Raw genomic sequence first — 18,201 nt, 5'->3', positions numbered from 1 at the left:
ACGTCCATTAGTCCGCCTTCACATTCAGCACATCATCATCACGGAAGATCGCGTTAAGCTCCTATTCGAGTGGAGATGCGGCCTCCCACGTGTGCCCTCTTCCAAAGAATAAGGCAAAGAAGACTACAATGGCCGGCGCCTGGGACAGTGGAAACCTAGTCCGCTAATGTGGATTGACATCCGGCGTGTTTTAGGTGGACGCATACGGCCCGCACCGTGGGCGATGCTACACGGCCGAGGTGATACACGAGAACTAAACAGTTAACGGGCTCATGCTTGGAGCCCGGAACACAATTCACGTGAAGGCAGTCACCATTGCATAGGCAGCTCGTCACCCCAGGTCGCAAAGAAACATCTCCGACTCTCGAGGGGCCTGTCGAAACATCGTAAACGGCTGCGTCACGTACCTAGCATACCGACTAGTGAGACGTTCTGGCTAACAGAGAATCATCCCTGCACCCTACCGTATAGTCTGGGCCAGTGTGGTGGAGTGACCACCCTAGGATTGGAATCACTCCGAAATCATTCCCCATTTGGGCGGCTCTGGAAAGGAGTGAGAATGGAATTGAAATAATGCTTGAAGGAATGGAATGGGAATGGAAAGAAGCACGTTTTACTAGGAATGGAAGGGGAATGGAATTTCACCCTCTTCCAAAAATAGGGCCCGTTTTCGTGCACGCACCTTTTTTCAAACTTCAAACATTAGTAACTCGGAGCCTTCAGTTTAGCAATGAATCAGTACTTTTAAAAAGGCTTGGCTGATTACAAGAACGTTACATTTATAAGCAATGCACTTAATACAATTCTGACCTTATATATGAACTGTTTTACTTCGAAGTTTGTCCCTATTCGCGCTACCACAGCTCTATGTCAATATTATCCGTCGTGCGTAATTACGGCAGCTGCATACATCCCTTACGCCTTGTTATTTTTCTTCTCCTTGGTTACCTCGGTAGTGACCCAGCTGCCATTGTCTCCCCACCTTTCCGTTAAGTGTTTTTATTCCTGTCGCCATCAGCGAATCAAACGCATATTCGAGAAAGTGCTTGTCTAAGTTGTGATACGCATTGACACTGGCGCAATGCTTGTGTTCCCTGCATGCTTTCATATACCACATTGTGCACCGTCTCTCCTCCCCCTCCTTTTTGCAACAATGTCTCCCGTGTCTATACACATGGGCGACTTTGCTCCGAAACTCTGTCGGCGAAAATCTGTAGGTCAGCTTGACACACAGTCGTACGTGATAAACAATGTGCCCTCGCCTTTCGCAAAGGGATGGAGAAAGAAAACCAACTTAGAGAAGCCAGCCTTAGCAGAATAGCCCACGTAGCGTTTGCTACAAGAAAGACATTGCTGAGCAGAGGTGAACACAGAAAGTTCTGCCCACCTCATTCAAGCTTGCGACATGCTCTGGACAAGCGTTAGTGCTGATGAACAGTTTGGCGCAGTGTTCCGTATTTGATGTGAAGACACAAGGGGCCCGAGCAGTGGCACACTGTCTTAACTAATGCTAGAATATTTAGAAGGATTTGTTCCCATTAACCAACTTTTAGTTTTCTCAATATTCATGACAACTCCAAGCGCATGTACAGAAGCGTGGCTTAAAGTGCTTCGCCCCTAAAATCCAGAAAAAACTTCGGCGCCCGGAGTCGAACGTCCAACCGCTTGTTTGCGAGTGTGAGTCGTTAGCAACTGAGCCTTGAAGGAGTACCTCCTTCTGCGTTGAAACGGCAAGCTATTTATATCTACCGCTTACCACTAGCGATAGGCATATCGAGGGAATTATTGTGTGTTGAGCATTACCAGCAAGATGGCGCAATGAGTGCGCGTCGCCAGATCGTCACGACATGGCGGCGCTCACTCTCATCTCTCACGCATACTTTGCCCCGTGAAGAGGAGGAGGGGGCGGACGTTCACACCGCCCCCTCCTCCTCTTCTTCGTGCATGCGCATATTTTGTGGTGGCGAGAATAGTACCCCTTGGGCTTTCACCGTAGTGATTCTGTTGTAGTTACCAGGAGCAAAAAGGTCCCAGCGCTCGTTGCCCAGTCTCCGTTTGCGAAAAAAGCCCACTTTTCGGACACAGTGAAATAACAACTGAGACATTTATTCGCGTTCTTCTGTACCTGTGAGTACGTTTCGAGCGTCTTTGTGCGTGAGAAACGCCGAGAACGTTTCAATCTGCTTGCCATTCTTCGCGTAATCTTCCAATTTGTTGCCACGCGTTCATAGCTTCGCCTTTGCGGCGGAACTGACTTCTTGAATAAATGTTTTAGGGGCGAAGCTTTTTATAGCGGCACCCGTTCGTCCCCCGTAGTATGTAACAAGTATAACATTTTGACTTCCAAGGTGGTGCCGGTGAGAGACTTCTTCTGTGCGTTGTTGAACAATAAAAAAAAAACTGCTCAATGTACATGTCAATGGCTGCTAATGGGGAATGAGAGACAGGAGAATTCGGCTTTTAGTTAACGCGCAGGCTGCGATCACCATTAGCAGCCATTGGCATGTACATTGAGCACTATCTGATGAGAAAGGGTTGCTACGTTATACTCGCTGGGTGTAACCTCCTTAGCTTTAGAAAGGTTTAGCGAGCGTTGAGCCGCAGTGCCATGAATAGAATGAACTTGTATATACCATGAATGAACTCGAGGTCGTTAAAAATGGGAAGTAGATACGAAGTGCAAGCCGTAAGAAAGTAAAAGCCGAATTCTCCGCCTCTCATTTCCCATTAGCAGCCATTGGCATGTACATTGAGCACTATCTGACTGAAAATGTTTGCTACGTCATACTCGCTGGGCGTAACCGCCTTGGTTTTCGAAAGGTTTAGCGAGCGTTCGGCCGCAGTGCCATGAATACAGTGAACTAGAATATACCATGAACTCGAGGTGTTTAAAGGTGGGAAGTGTACCCGAAGCGCAAGCCGTAAGAAAGTGTGCGTGTGCCACCTCTCGTTTAGTCCTTGGAATGTCCGCTGGATGGCGGTGCTTCTATATGGGGAATATATGATGAAAAGATGCGAGATGGTGGTACTTGGAGTGTTGAATAGATGGGCGAACGGACACATAGACAGATGCATGGATGGACGCATGAACGGACGCAGGGGCGGCTGCATGGACGAACGCAGGGACGGACGCACGAACAGACGCACGCACGGACGGGCTGATGGACGCATGGATGGTCACACTGACGGACGCATGGACGGACGGAAGCAAGAACGAATGGACGGACGAATTCTTCACCTCAATCTCCATCATTCACTCTGTGAATATGCTGAGGTTTTTTTACCACCACACTACTGACAAAGTACATCACATATTTCGTAGGTGTAAACGAATGCCTTAATCCACATTGCTCCCTAAGGAGCCTGTAGATCGCAGAAAACTGTGCATTTGATGTTTTAAAAATATGTTGTTTTACCACTTGGCGTTCATACAAATATTCTTTTCAGCGCCATGAGGCAAGGACAAGAAATGTAGCTACCGTCGCAGACACAAAGAAGCAACATTTGTTTTCAAGACACAGTTGATAAGTCTAATAAACTTGGTAGCAACGGGTGTGACAACTGTCAGATAATGTCACATATGGAAACATTTTTCTAAAACCCTTTCCTTCATTTTACAACTTTCAGACACTGTTACTTGACTTTTTGTAACGCATACATTACATACAAAAATGAATTTTTGTTAATAGTATTGTTTGTGTGTTACATCTTCATGAAATTGGTCCTGAGGTGCTGAATGTGTTCGATATATTTTTTCGCCTCGTAGACTAACCATCTAAAGCAAAACAAAGTGTATTTTCGGACTTCACGGGTAGAGAAGCGATTTCTTTCGAAATTTCTTTGGGTAGGTAGGCTGTCTTGCATGACTTTCGAAGTTCGTGGTTTCAGGGACCTTCACAAAGGGCAAGAAATAGAGAACCTTGAGAACTAGGTCAGGGTATACATGCTTTTCCTGTAAGAGACCAACTTTTGAACGTGACTCGACATGTCGTGGCCTTCCGTACTAGGTATTCGCTTGACACCTCATTACGTGGCACCAGGGTTGTGTTCCTGAATCCAAGATTGAGGCAGGGCGGGAGATAGCCTGTTCGATGCAGAAGGCCGTGTTATCACGGTAGACATGAAGCACCTGAATCGTGTAAACTTTTCATACCACCTTCGTGTTGAGCAGTGCGTTGAACGTTGAGCTGTGAACGTTGTTTGCTCGCCTTCATACTGTGCGTGTTATTTTCATGCGTTCTTTCTTGTAGAGCAGCGCGCTGCACGTTTCGATCTGGTGGCAATTCTTCGCGCGACATTCCAATTAGCTGCTATCGCATTCCTGGCTTCGCGCTTGCCGCAAAACTGGGACTTTTTTTGTTTTTACAGCAGAACCGTAAAGGTAGAGGTTCGCCGTGTGCTGTAGCAAGAATTACCATAAATATGTAACGGCACACGCTCTCTTTATATTATACAACAACTTCCTCGTCTGCTTCGCTCCCAGAAAACCCCCACTGATTTGTCCATTGTGGCAAGCAATAACAGGTACGCGCTAGAGAATGAGTAGTTGCAGAGAGAGAAAGAAAGATGGAGGAACAGAGAAATTCTGGAAGAAAAACAATTCTTGGCGAAAGCGAGTGTCTTAAACACCTATATTCTCAAGCCTACTAGCAAAGCACACTGTTGCGTAAAAGCTAGTACAGCAAGGTGGTGGTAAAAGGAAGAGAGTGTAAGGAGGAGGACCAAAGTAAAGATGAGGAGAAGGAAACGGAGGAGCGGAGAGCGAGTGCAGAGATAAGGAGAAATAGAAGGAAAGGTAAAAGAGGGAAATAGAAAGGGGAGATAGAAAAAGATACAAGGCGTGAGAATGACTACAGAGAGAAAGATAAACAGAAAAAAATAAGACAAAGAAAATGAAGGGAGAGGTACAAAGACAGTATTACAGTGAAAAAAAAAGATATATACATAAATATATAGAAAAATGCAGATAAGAACGGACAGAGATAAAGCGTAGCGACGGATATTGTGCGAGAAAAAAAATGGAAATCAAAGGAGAGGGAGGGAGGTTAACAAGGTTGAACCCGGTTCACTACCCTACATGTGCGAAGAGAGGAAAAAGAGGAGAATAAAGAAGAAAAGAAGAAAGATAAAGTAATACGCTAGCATGCACAGCAGCGTGTAGTGCGCATGCAGACAAGGCGCAGGAAATAGAGAAGTGAGAGGATGACATCCCAGCCAAGCCAGGACCGGCCATGTGCCCAACCAGCTCCACGGGGACTCAGTTTTGCTCGACTTGGGGCAAGCCGTGCTAATATTTTCAAAAGAGAAGCTACTTAAGGATGATGTAAATCCTTGGGGGTCAATCGTCAGCGCTTTCTAGCCCAGTTGTGAGAGCAAAGCGTGACGAGTTTGCGAGCAAGGGCAAGTGGGGGAGGGAGAAGCCTAGTTTGGAGAAGCGAGCCCGGTAGGTTAAAAGGGGACGCCCTTCGTGGATTCTGTGCCGAGTGGTTGTGCTGCCCGCGATCTCAGATGCCAGCGTAGCTCTCGCCGATCGGCCCGCCGTCCGCGATCTCCCGATGCTGAGTAGCTTTCGCCGAGCGGTACCCCATCCTGGGACTCCATCGACCGTGTCCCCCATCTTTCCTATCTCTTCTTTCCTCTTTCTTCACTCGTGTACGGCGTGTGCTTCGTCTCCTCTCTCTACTACTCTTTTTCATACCCATGCACTAGAAAGAGCTTAGCTATTTCGCATACAGACAAAAATTAGCTCGGAAATTAGCTTCTTTTTCTTTTCTTTCAAGAGCCATATACCAGAATAAAAGGGTAAAATCTTGAGCTTGTTGGCATAGCTTAATCGTAAAAAGCAGCGCGGGTACATGGGACAAGAAATACAACAGAACTTAGCGCTGGCTGAGAACATGATCGTTTATTTAGTGTGAAGAAATATATGAGCCTTTCAAAGGCAAAATTGAGAAAAGAAATGAGTATAAGAGAGGCCCTGCGCATGCGTCTGTATATAAGGCGTATGTGCTTATTAACACAAAAGAGATGCTCATGTTGTTAGCCCACACAATGTCTTTCTTGTCCCGTGTACCCGCACTGTTTTACACACAAATGCGTAAGTCTAGCGCGTGAGCGTTATGAAAAAAAAAAGCTGACATCGGCAGCGTTGACCCTACGACTGCAAAGAATAAACATCACGGTCCCAGCAGGAATCGGACCGCAGAATTGTGCGTGGCAATCAACTATTGTACCGCACAGCCAGGCCCGGTTTCGGAACTTATTTTTAAATAGACCCTAATGTTCGTGAAACTTCGATTGTGGTTACAGTGGTGGCTATCCAGTTTTATAAGCATTACATATGTACTCCTATGACCCAGCTGTCGCGATGGGTGCATGTCAGTTGTGGTAAGGCGCAATCAGCTCAAGTTGATTTATGTAGCAGTGTCCAGGGCTACCAATGGGGCAAGCATTAGCGATTCATATGAGCTTACCACTTCTCGTGAAGCTAATATCCATGTTGTTGTTGGCATCGTCACGCAACAGTAAACAACTGTTGTTATAAAACCTATGCGGCTGTTTAACGTATGTCCTTACGTGCATCTGTACGCATCTTTACAGGCACTTCGTAAAGTGTCACTCAATAAAAAAATTACAACACAGTCACCTTCCATCCGCATGCTTCACCTAACATTGATTCACAAGGTACGTAGCATCTGCTGAATCTTTTGTTTTGGATCTAATCTAATATTTATATCGTCCATCACGCCACCAACGACGCGAGATTTTCGGCAACACTGGCTCCTTAAAGGGGGGCTGAGGAGAAATCCAATTTTTTCGCGTATTAGGAAATAACAATTTCACAATATCGGAAACACCACTGTCATAGCGATAATACTTTATGGATAAGCTAGTGAGAAAACGTACAAAAAAAGCGGGTGGCGATGCCACCTTAATGTTTCCGCACCAAACGCTGTTACGTCATTGATTTCGACGTTGTCTACTAGGTCATATGAAGTTCCTGATTGGTAATATTTGAAATAAAATGCCCTCTTACAAGGCCATAGACATAGCACGCCAAGGTTCTGGAAACTGTGTTGAGCCAATGTTGCCAAACTATGAAAAAACGCACTTTCAAATCAGTGACGTCATACACAAAAATATTTGCGCGAGCATTAGGAATCAGACTTTCAAGTAGTTTTTTTTCTCTATTAATAAACATAATAGGGTGAAATTAACGACACTGCAGCTCCCACAGTAACCATTAACCAATGCAGGCCTATTCATCGTTTCACTTTAGTGTCCCTTTGAGGAATCTACGTTGCATGCGTAAGGGGCGCATAATTCACATTTGCATAATGGGGTGTAGGTGCGGTTATATATTGTCGGGAGTAAAAAAATATTATTCCTGCTGTTTTACTCAGGTAACATGAACGACCACCTCCGATTGCAGTTTTTATGCAACTTAAAGTTGGGTACTTGATTTTGTAGTGTTCATGGACGAGCACGTGATGCCAAATCTTGTTCGATTTGTTGCGTCGTCCTTACCCACTATAACTAGCGGGGTTCGTTTCCGGTATACTTCAGTTTTTGTCAGCGCCTGTTGCCTCGGTGTCTTTTGATCTATGTCCAATTTTCTACACGCTAAACGTCACCATGAATCTGCAGGAGTTCCCCAGTGAGCCCATTTAATGTCGTTGAACTTTAGTGTATCTCTAGTTATTACTAGAATTACGCAAATGATTCCCCAATGTTTGTTTTTCTCCTGTTACATGCGATATATAAATGATCTTAGCCCGGGTTTCAATATTTCAATATATGAGAGAAGCCACCTCACCACCTCATTCCTGTTTCGCGAAAGTATGGATGAGGTATAGAACGTGTAGTGGGTAGGCGCACAAACATATCTAATTACAGCCCCTTCAGTAACTTACAGGAAGAAGCTATAGCCCCTATAAGGAGCGTCGCTAGTGTGTTGTGCGTATGACGGAGAACTTGAACTGTTGATCGTAGGAAGATATATCGTAATAAACTAGACAAATATAAGCAAAATGAGGGAAACACTATCCTCATATATCTATACGAACTGAGTTTGATGCGTTCGGATAAAGTACAAATTTCCAGGAAGAAACGCTCGGGCCACTTTGAAGCAGACGCATATCGTTAGCACACACGGGAACTTTAAGTACACTAACAATTACCACTTATTAATCACTTTGCTGGGCGCCGTTCCCGCGACAGGAAGTCGAACCAGCAGCCTCGCCTATGAGTCACGATGCAATGATCGTTGTCGTGGTGCCGTTGGTGACGTTGTGTAGGACGGCAGCCTGTGAAACCAATACACATAAAGTAACACAAAAAGAGGATGAAAGTGTATGTGAAGGCCAAAATGATATCCGAGAACTTATCGCAAGGTACTCACAATTCAACTTATTGCTTGTCTTTCATACAATTTTTATTGCATTGTTACTGCGAAACGGACAAGTAGAGGAGAATGATGGAGAATATGACGCACCTTTATCTCATCCAGAGTCGCACGTCATTCCGCGCATTTAGAGTTCACTTCTCGCTGATTTTGTAATGCCTAAGAGCAGCGTTGACATGAATATGCACCTCTCTATACGCACGACAAAGAGGATATGCTGCCCATTTTTGACTAAGTAATGCGGTTATTTCCCGCATTGGAACCTTCAGAACTACTGACAGTATTTTAAAGCACCCCACAAGAAACACTTTTTTTTTTGTTTCATGGTATGCACTATCAAGGGTCTCAGCACACCGAAAATAGACGGCACGTAGAAAAATATTTCACATTCATTTTAACGTTTGCGTCACTCAGCCTCTACAGGCCATCCCTACCGCAATGAACATTATCACGGCAAGTGAACAAGACTCACTGGGTTTGCGGAATCTGCGTCCTTCTTACAACCCAAATTGACGAAATTGTTGTTAGAGACTTTGACGATAATTCACACGTCGTTGCTTTCGCAAACCAACTGCTACTGGTGGCTAACCGACGACTGTTGCTACTATGTAGCGAGTTGCATGTCTTCCCGTGACGTCAAACTTGTGCTGACAAGAGAAAGAGAAGCTGTCCTCTCGATACATAATCGAAATAGAGGTCTTAAGGCGGCCGTATAAAAAATGTACTGAATGCATTCCCAAGCACTATGATACTCGTTTCAGGGTTCTCCCTACCTGTTTTTTTCATTTGGAGTGACAAGCAGAAAACATTCGAAATTCGCGTCAGTATTTCTTTAAAATGGGAATAAAAATAGATCAAGTTCTATAGCTCTTTGAGGATGCATGGTCAGTGAGGCTGCGTCGCGAGCAGCGCAAAAGTGACAGTGAGTTTTGGCGATAGGGACACAAAGGTAAATAATTTTCCTGAAAGAGGACGAAAAGTCCCTTTTTAAATGGACCTTTATGCTACTTGAAAGTTTTCGACTTGGGCTGAATACACCTTTTTGTCCATACATGCGCCATCATGCGTAGTTCCGCTATATAATGCACTTGGCATTTCGTGCCCTATCCCAAAAGGCCACTACAACGGCATGCGTATCTTGCCGGCAGGCTCCTTTTCCCGATACCTTAGTGGACCAGCAGTGCATCAGTATAGTGGCGTTTTCCCAATTTCTGAGTTACCCACACCTGCATTACTGTTTTTCTGTTAGCAAAGGTAAATATTCGCAGAGCTTAAGGAGTTACTGTTTAAGGAGTTATGATTGACCGGCTTAGTTTTATGAAGCTTCGCTCTTAAACGAGTGAAAAATAAAGAAATTATGGCCAAACTTTAGTAAACATTCAACATTAAGTTTTTACTCCACGCTTATTTGTCTCGTTCCTTTCTTCGCGATCCATCCTACCTCGCAGCCTACCAAAATGAATGCTTACTGCTTTGCGCCCCTGTCTACGCTGCAAGAATAGTTGTCTAAGACGTTCTCGAAAATTCTAGTTGAGAGCGACGGATAATAATACAGTCTTATTTTTTTTCACGATTCGCGCCTAATGATATCACACACACAAAAAAGTGAACTGCGTGCGTTTTGGCGCCGAGAAAGCCTCATTTATTCGTTCACAAAAGTTCTGGATAAACGCTTATCAGACGACGCTGTTTTCACTTTTAGCCCTCTTTTCACTAATTCTCGTTCGTTTTTGCCGTTGTCTCATTTTACAGCGATCCGACGCAACCTCTTATCGAGAGGAAACTTTTATTTAGCGATGGTTTTCTCGCTCCGTCTGTGGGTGGCAATAAAGGTATATATTTTTATACAGCGCAGTAGGGACGTATTGCGGCTCTTTTGTAGTTAAAATGGGTCTCTTGCTCCTCTGGCGCAAGTAATGAAAAAGTAGGGAGAACACTAGTAGAGAGTGAAAACAATTTACAAATTTCCCTCACAATTCTTTCCATGCATTTCTTTGACTTTTTTTCAACAACGAAAAAGATATATTTTTTAGGTCGTTTCACGCTTACGTTAAAGCTATTCATTTACGTATCTCAAGTAGTTCAAATTCACGCATGCCTCAGAAAAGGAAAAGAAAAACACCGAAGAACTCTGTGTAGTTCGTCCACAAGCGAAGCTTAAATGTTTGGCCACGGTGTCTACTGCTGTGTTAATGCCGACTCATCATTACCGACCATCTGAGTTATTTGTTACACTTACCCAGAAATATTACTGTTGTTTGCTACCAGTCTGTTCTCTTCTCGATATTTACTAAATGAGTAATAAAATTCGCCCATTTTCTGTGGCGCATACATATAGTAGCAGTTATAGCGCACAGAGAGGCGTATGAACTTTGCTTTCAATGAGCCATGTACATGCTTAGCCCCAGAACTTAAAGGTATATCAGTGTTATGGGAAGCAAACACAGATGTCGCGAAATTCAGCTTGCTTTAGCAGCGACCCCCCAACATCACAGTTACACGCAGTATACTATTCTTTTCTATATTGGTCTTCTAATCATCGTCAAGAAGGATGTAGCCACGTTCGTATTCGTCATCAGAAATGGACAAAGCTTACTAACACATTTATCTGCATCCAGGCGCGCAGCATGGGTGAACCTCCAATGTCATGGCTGTAAAAGCGAATGGTGAACCCCGAAAAAAATTTATTTCGCTATAGGCAGGAATTCTACATCCTTTAAAAGAATAGGAAAAACCAGTACGACGAAAAATGTTACTTTTAAAATGTAGTACATCAAAAAATGTCATTTTTTGAGTTAGAACGAGTGTAGGTACTTTAAAATCGCACTCGTCTCTTCCCTCACTCGTTTGTCGCCACAAGAGGGCTCGTATAATATTATACTTATATTTTTTTCCTTATTTGCTGCCTCTAGGCAGCCAAATAGTTGTTGCAGGTCACTGTTTTTGTCAAATTTGAATTCAAATGCTGTATATATGCCACGTTACAATTCTACTTCCTGTAAACGTTATTTTTTTCTGCATACGGCTGCGAAATGAAATGCCCATCCTTCTGACATAATCCTCATCGCCAACATTACTGATTTGAAAGTTACCTTTCAACACCATCTTTTAAGTAACGGAATGTAAACTGGCTCACAATTTTTTTTTGTTAGACAACTCCTCTTTTACCGTTTCGTGTCAGGACACTTGAAGTGTGATGAATAAATATTAAAATTAACAAATCAAGTTAAAAATGTCTATCCTTTTAGAAAGTACGCGGTACACGTGGAATTTAGCGAACAGATTTAGCATGGAGTACTTATGTGCCCTGCAAATTGTTGCAGACTGCATATGAGGTTCTGTTAAGCAACGCTGTATTGAGTTCTAATATAGAAATATCTGCGAGAATATACTTTTTTATGTAACATATCTTCCTGTCTTTTTCTTCTCGATGAGTTTAATTTTTTTTACAATAGAACAATGGAAGTCCCCCGATTTAGCTCGCGACGAATACATCAAACAACCGTGCAACGTGCTAGCCATCCTGGGCTGGAACGAGCTTTTAAAATGACGGCTGTTTCCAGCTGTTTTAACAAACCCAAAAGTTCTAAAGGTTGCCGCGCTTTTTTCGGTATTGGAGGACAACATAAGCGTATGCTTTCAATGTAGAGTAGTGCGTCTAGATCACTTACCTTGGTGTGGATCGACGGGAGCGGAGGAAGAAAGATGCCACGTCTCCACTGACAGACTCAGTGCTCACTTAGCGAATATCACGTCAGAAGTCCCGACGATGTCCAATCAGCGCCACTGACTACGTCGTGAAAGTGAAGATTGAAGAAAACGAAGAGCTGTCAAACTGTCCTGATATACCCAACCCTTCTGAGAAGACAACTTGAGGAGCCGGTCGTATCACTCCTCAGGTATGAAGCAAGCCGGCTTGATGTTCCCGCGCACACGACACCACAGGCAGCGCGTAGCAGCGGAAAAATCAAACACGAGTTCGTTCTTGCGTGTGTTACATATACACACGGAGAGTCACTGGTAAAGCTGGTATGCGACGAGACCGTACAGACAGTGGTGATTGCGAAAAAGACAGAAGCAACAGGGAGGCTGCTATCTTGTTCTAGATGCTTCGAGTGCCGCGAGTCGTCTGCTGCTGCTCGTGCAGTAATGTTCGAGATCTCGCGCGCGCCGCTGTATACGACTGACAGGACCGCGCGCAGCGCCCATGCTTTTTCTGGGCCGCCCGGCGAGGAAGACCCAATTCGGCCGTCCAATGCCTCGCCACTCCCCATCCTCCTTCTTGAATCTCGGCGCTGTGGGGTCACACGCTCTTTTCTGCGCGCGCGCGTGTGTACGCAGTGCCTACTACCACCCCCGTCGTCTGCTGTACTCTCTCCCCCTTCACCCGCCTGCTAAGCTCTTAATCTGGTCTTTTTCTTTCTTTCATTCCACCTTTTTCCCGTTTTTGTTTTCGTTTATACGGGGCCGACGAGAAGGGGCGATGAAGCCGTGGTGCGGATACAGTGTGACCAATGGCTGGAGCACCCTCACACGACCGCGGGTCCCTAGGACGCGGCCGGAACGTCGACGTTACCTCCGTCACGCAGCGTTGGCGGTGAGCACGACATCGTGCTCGTCACTGAATTAACTCGATTGCGTGCGCGCCAACTTCTGTTTCGCCGGTTTCGGAAGGTGGGCCTTTCGCAGACAGGGGGAAACAGACAGGGTGATACGAGTTACCGCAGGGTTTCTTCTTCACGCCGAGAAAGAGAAGCAACGATGTCAAGTGTCGAAATAACAAGAGAGACCTGCTCGGCTCGGCGAGGTTCTTCTTTGATCGAGGAACTAAAAAGCTGCGGGCACGTGTAATTGAAATACTCTAGAATAGGTGCCATGATTCGGCGGTAAGTGATTGTTCGCGTGCGACAGAGAGCATTCACCTGTTTTTTTTTACGGTACATAATAAGCTGGATTGTTGAATGAACAAACAAGACACCTCATGTATCTGCGATATGAAACTTGTTGAAGGTGAAAGTACCAGTACCACATTCACTGTCTACATCAACCCAGGTACGGGGAGAAATGACCTTGGAAACCTAAGCATGGTAGCGGTAACGAGCCTGTGTCGGCGAAAATTTAGCGATGGCGTTGTCGGGCTCGTTGGCGATCTGTAAGCCCCGGTGGACGCTAAGAATAAAATTCGACCTGCTGCGATTCGCGGACATCGATGAAACAGCAAAGCTGGTGGCTTTGCCTTTATCAGGCTACCACACTTCCATGTTTTGCCATTCTTTCAGACATGTTGTGTCACTGCTCTTCGCTAAGATTTGAGGCGGTGGTACAGCTATCGCGTACTATAATCACGAACTATCACATGACATGCCTATGGTACGTGCCATGACATTTGTTGGGCTAATTGGTGCCTTCTTCCTGTTCAGTGGAACTTAAGTGTAAGGCACAAATGCGTTTATGATGATGATAGTCCTCTTATATGCCCGTCCAGATTTTCGTGACACCAGCTCCTGAAGCTACTGCGGAAAAAAGTGACCCGGGGAGGCGACATGTCTGAGTAACGTCAATTGTGGTTGTAATTTTTGCGATCCGCCTTTATAACAATATAACCAACACTACATACGTAGAACTGCCATGACGCAATAAGCATCAGTCAAACATTTTTCTGTCATGAAGTAATGCGTGATGGAGGTGAAAATGTTCGAGGCCCATGTGCTTAGACACAGGTGCACGTGAAAGAACGCCAGATGGTCCAAGTTTCCGGAGTCCTCCACTTGAAAATATCGCGGTTTCGAGATGCTAAACCCCAATAGTCATTGTTATGGAATAGCATACAAACTTGTGACAAGCACATAATCGCAATTCAGCGACCACTTAGTGTCCGCAGAAGTGACGTCTGCATGTGCCCTGACGAGTGTGCTGACGTAACGTTGAACCATGAGCTATCCTTCACACGCCGGTGAAGCCGACGTGCCTGGAAAGCCCAAGGTGTGCACACAACTACTGAATTTATGCAGAGACGTTGATCAACCTCGTAGCACCTGCTCAAAGAAAAAAAAGGGGGGGTAAGCAGGCTGGTGCTGCACGCTAACTTCTTCGCTTGAAATTGATTCCCGGAATGCGTGGAATCTGCCGTAATGTTTCTTACGTCATTCGTTACTACCTCTGTGTAAGAGTGAGCACCGTACAGTCAATCAGCACTGTCATTTCTTTGATAACGTCAATAACGTAATTGCTGAATAATGTTAGCCTGTTTCATAACGTTATTCCGCATTTTGCTTCCTGGCTGAAAAAAGTGAGGGACAAGAGTGAATTCAGTGGGAAGAATGCATTAAGAGAAGTGCAAGGACTACGATTGGGAGACATAACGCTTGAATTTACTCCCGTATTGAAACAATAATTTCTAACGTGTTGATGTGGGGTCCTGTATATTCGGCTGTCTTACATTGGGCGTGACGTTTTGTTTCATGTACGATAGGAATGACACGCCACAATTAAACTCTAAATGCTTGTATTAAGCTTACTTCGTTCTTCAAAGTAAAAAAAAACTAAACTAAACAAACAAACTTGTGAGTGATTTAGGAATAAGACTGCGCATGACTGAATTTTACTTGGGCTTCAATGAATAGTCCCGTTCCTAAGACGACGAAATAGCAATAGCCATTGTCACTGCGTTATCGCGAAAAGAGCGTTTTTCCACGTAAGGAAGCGTACAAAATAGTGCTACGTTAGACGTGTTTTAAGGTATTGCTTTTGGAGAACCACATCCATTGTCTTTTTTTGTACATTGCAGGAAAACTGTCACCGACATCTCAGTATTATTGCTTTTCTCTTTTGTCGAGCTGTATGAATAGTAATCCAGGTTGCCTCTCAAATACCGGGCCTTGATATTCAATCATGGCTGCACTCCATCGCTGGTGCCTTTGTGGAATAAGTACATCTGAAACCGACGCAAGCCAGCCACGTGTAATGTATGGTTGTGACCACAGGGTATACCTGTGATGGAGAAGCTAAAACATGACATCAAGCACTACTGTCTAGGTATTCCAGGAAATCCATGCGACATAGATTTACGAGAGGTGCTGAGGTGCCGCGCCATGCGGACGTCAGCCAATTCGTTGCACAGACGTTCGGCAGCAATGAAGGGAGGGAGGGAGCGAGTGTTGTACCGTATCTTCACGAATGTAACGGATACACGTGCTCTCATTCCACCATTTGTCTGCTCTCTCCCCCCTCACCTTACTATAGGGCGGAGGAAGTTGTTCTTAGGAGGCTTCCGGCAGGGGTGGCATTTACACCGGCCGTTATATCGTCATGGAACTGGTCACTTTTACAAGTTACAAGTGATACGCGTCCGTATTGTTTCACTCCTGCGATGCAAGCAGAGAGATACCACCTTTTATGGACATGTAAAGGGTTGCAGCCAGAACGCTCCCGTCACCTCGCTCAAGCCGGCCTTCGCTTCAGCGACCCAGCCAGTTACAACCGCTGGATACATGAGATTCCACAAGACACTACTTCACTTCATACAGAACACCGGCCTAACAGCACACATTTAACAAAAATATTATGCCCTGAAGCAAGTCTTTGTCACAATAAAAAAAGTAACGAGATCTGCGAGTTGTCAGCAGAAGTTGTGAAGTGAATTAAGTTGTATAAACAGATTGACGAGAAGCGTGCAACTGGTTATGACAGCCCGCAGTTCTTGTTTATATATGCACTACTTCGTATTAACACGAGTTTGCGGCGCACCATGCAATGACATGCTAATGAGTTCTGATCAGGCGTAAGTGCGAAAATGTTCCGCACTCACACAATCTTTTACACGAGAAAATAAAAGAGCTTCACTGGCTGCAGCTCGTGATATAAATGACGAATATGAGCTTGATGTGGCCGATGATGATTACGACGACGAATTGTAGCCGTTATTGTTGTTTCTTCTCATTGTAATCAGATCTCACACCTACGACGGCGACTAGCCATGCTGCGAGTAAGACAGGTACATTAGAGATGGCAGAGGCTCTGTTTTTTATTGTCTGAAAAGAGAGCTGCTCAACGACTAAAAATGTGGGAAAAGGGAGCGAGCAAAATAAGCATAGCATATCCACGGAATGAATGATGATGAGTGGGTCGAAGCGTGCATCAATTCATCCGTGCTTCCTTCCATCCATTCGTCCGTCCATGCGTCAGTCCATCCGTACGTGCACCAGTTCGTGCGTTCGTTTGGGCGTCCGTCCATCTGTGTGTGTGTCTGTCTGCCCATCTGTCCGCCTGCTTGTCTGTCTGTCCATTCATGCGTCTGTCCATTCATCTAGTAAACACTTCAAGTACCGCCACCTCGATTCTTTTTGTCATATATTCATCATATACAAGTACCACCACCATAGCCCCGCTGCGGTGGTCTAGTGGCTAAGATACTCGGCTGCTGACCCGCAGGTCGCGGGATCAAATCCGGGCTGCGGCGGCTGCATTTCCGATGGAGGCGGAAATGTTGTAGGCCCGTGTGCTCATATTTGAGTGCATGTTAAAGAACCACAGGTGGCCGAAATTTCCAGATCCCTCCACTACGGCGTCTCTCAAAATCATATGGTGGTTTTGGCACGTTAAACCTTACATATCAATCAATCAAGTACCACCATCCAGCAGAAAATCCAAGAACTAAACAAGAGTATGTACCACATTTCTGCTGTCAGCGCTTTGTTAACACCGAGAGCGCGATAACGACGCCATGCTACGTTTTTATCAACATGTGGACATGCGGTTATGTGCCTGATGGCGGGTGAGTGCCACTGGTATGCGGGCACATGCCACAGGTTACGAACTACGACAATGGGGGACGCACAAGCCACGCCATAAGGAGTTTCGTCCCTAAAAAAGAAGAGAATATAAGCGCTGGCCATTCGCAACATAATACATCAGACAGTATGCGTGGGCATGCCTACCAACGAGCTCCAAGCTAGTCTTTACAAACTTTATGAGAGCAATGCCGAAAAGGATATGAAGGCACCATGAAAAAAAAATGGCCCGTATCTGCACGTTTCACTGCAAAGGTCATCGACAGATGATAGTCTTGCGTCTGAAGAGGGTGAGCAAAACGTTCATTTGATGTTCTGCGCAAGAAAATTGGTGAATGGTATTCTGTAGGCGCTGCGTTAGGGTGCCTAGAGCATGTAGCGGAGGTGAACGAGCGCATAGAGGCACGTTAGACACAAGTGCCATCTGGCAGATATCTTCGAAAACGAAGAAAGGCGTGCGTGCTTTTCTCGGAGGCGATAAGGTGTAGAACGCAAAGCGATGGGCAGGTGCCACCACCGTGTCGTCTTAGCAAAGCGTGTGAAACACTTGACTTTATGAGCATCGCGTTGCTTGTCAGCGCAGCGTGCACGATAAACGCTACGGTCCTTAGAATTACTCATATTCCTTATCTAGTGTAAAGAGCGCATACAAAATATTGACGTGTTAACATGGTGCCTCAAATATGTGCAATAAATCCTTTTTAACTGACAATCGCACAAGTATGAATGCTGAAACTTGAGCAATATTGGTGGGCGCTGCGAATGGGGTTGGTCATTTGTGGTATCGTTTGGGGCCGTTTGGGGTGTAGTTATGGCGGACAAATAGACCAATGTGCAAACAGACAGACAGACTAAACTTTTTGCGTCGAATTACACTAAGAAAGACTATCGTCTTTAAAAGCGGCCTTACATTACACGCTGCAGCAGGCCCAGACACTAGAGCAGAGTAGGTGTCCTGGTGTAGATGACGTGAAGTACAAACAAAATAAAAGAGCTCCGACCAAATGA

The 18,201-nt window shown here is 45.1% G+C and overlaps 1 protein-coding gene across 1 annotated transcript in view; it reads right to left on the bottom strand.

Annotated features, from left to right (window-relative positions):
- Positions 1–12,602, bottom strand: part of LOC119178283 (uncharacterized) — a 61,087-nt gene extending 48,485 nt beyond the window's left edge. Inside the window, exon 1 of the mRNA XM_037429477.2 lies at positions 12,076–12,602. The gene's annotated coding sequence lies outside the window, so the exon portion shown is untranslated. The remainder of the gene's footprint in view (positions 1–12,075) is intronic.
- Positions 12,603–18,201: the final 5,599 nt, after the last annotated feature.

The sequence above is a fragment of the Rhipicephalus microplus genome, chromosome 1 (assembly GCF_043290135.1).
Source record: "Rhipicephalus microplus isolate Deutch F79 chromosome 1, USDA_Rmic, whole genome shotgun sequence".
Lineage (NCBI taxonomy): Eukaryota > Metazoa > Arthropoda > Arachnida > Ixodida > Ixodidae > Rhipicephalus > Rhipicephalus microplus.
This window is presented reverse-complemented; position numbering and strand designations above follow the sequence as displayed.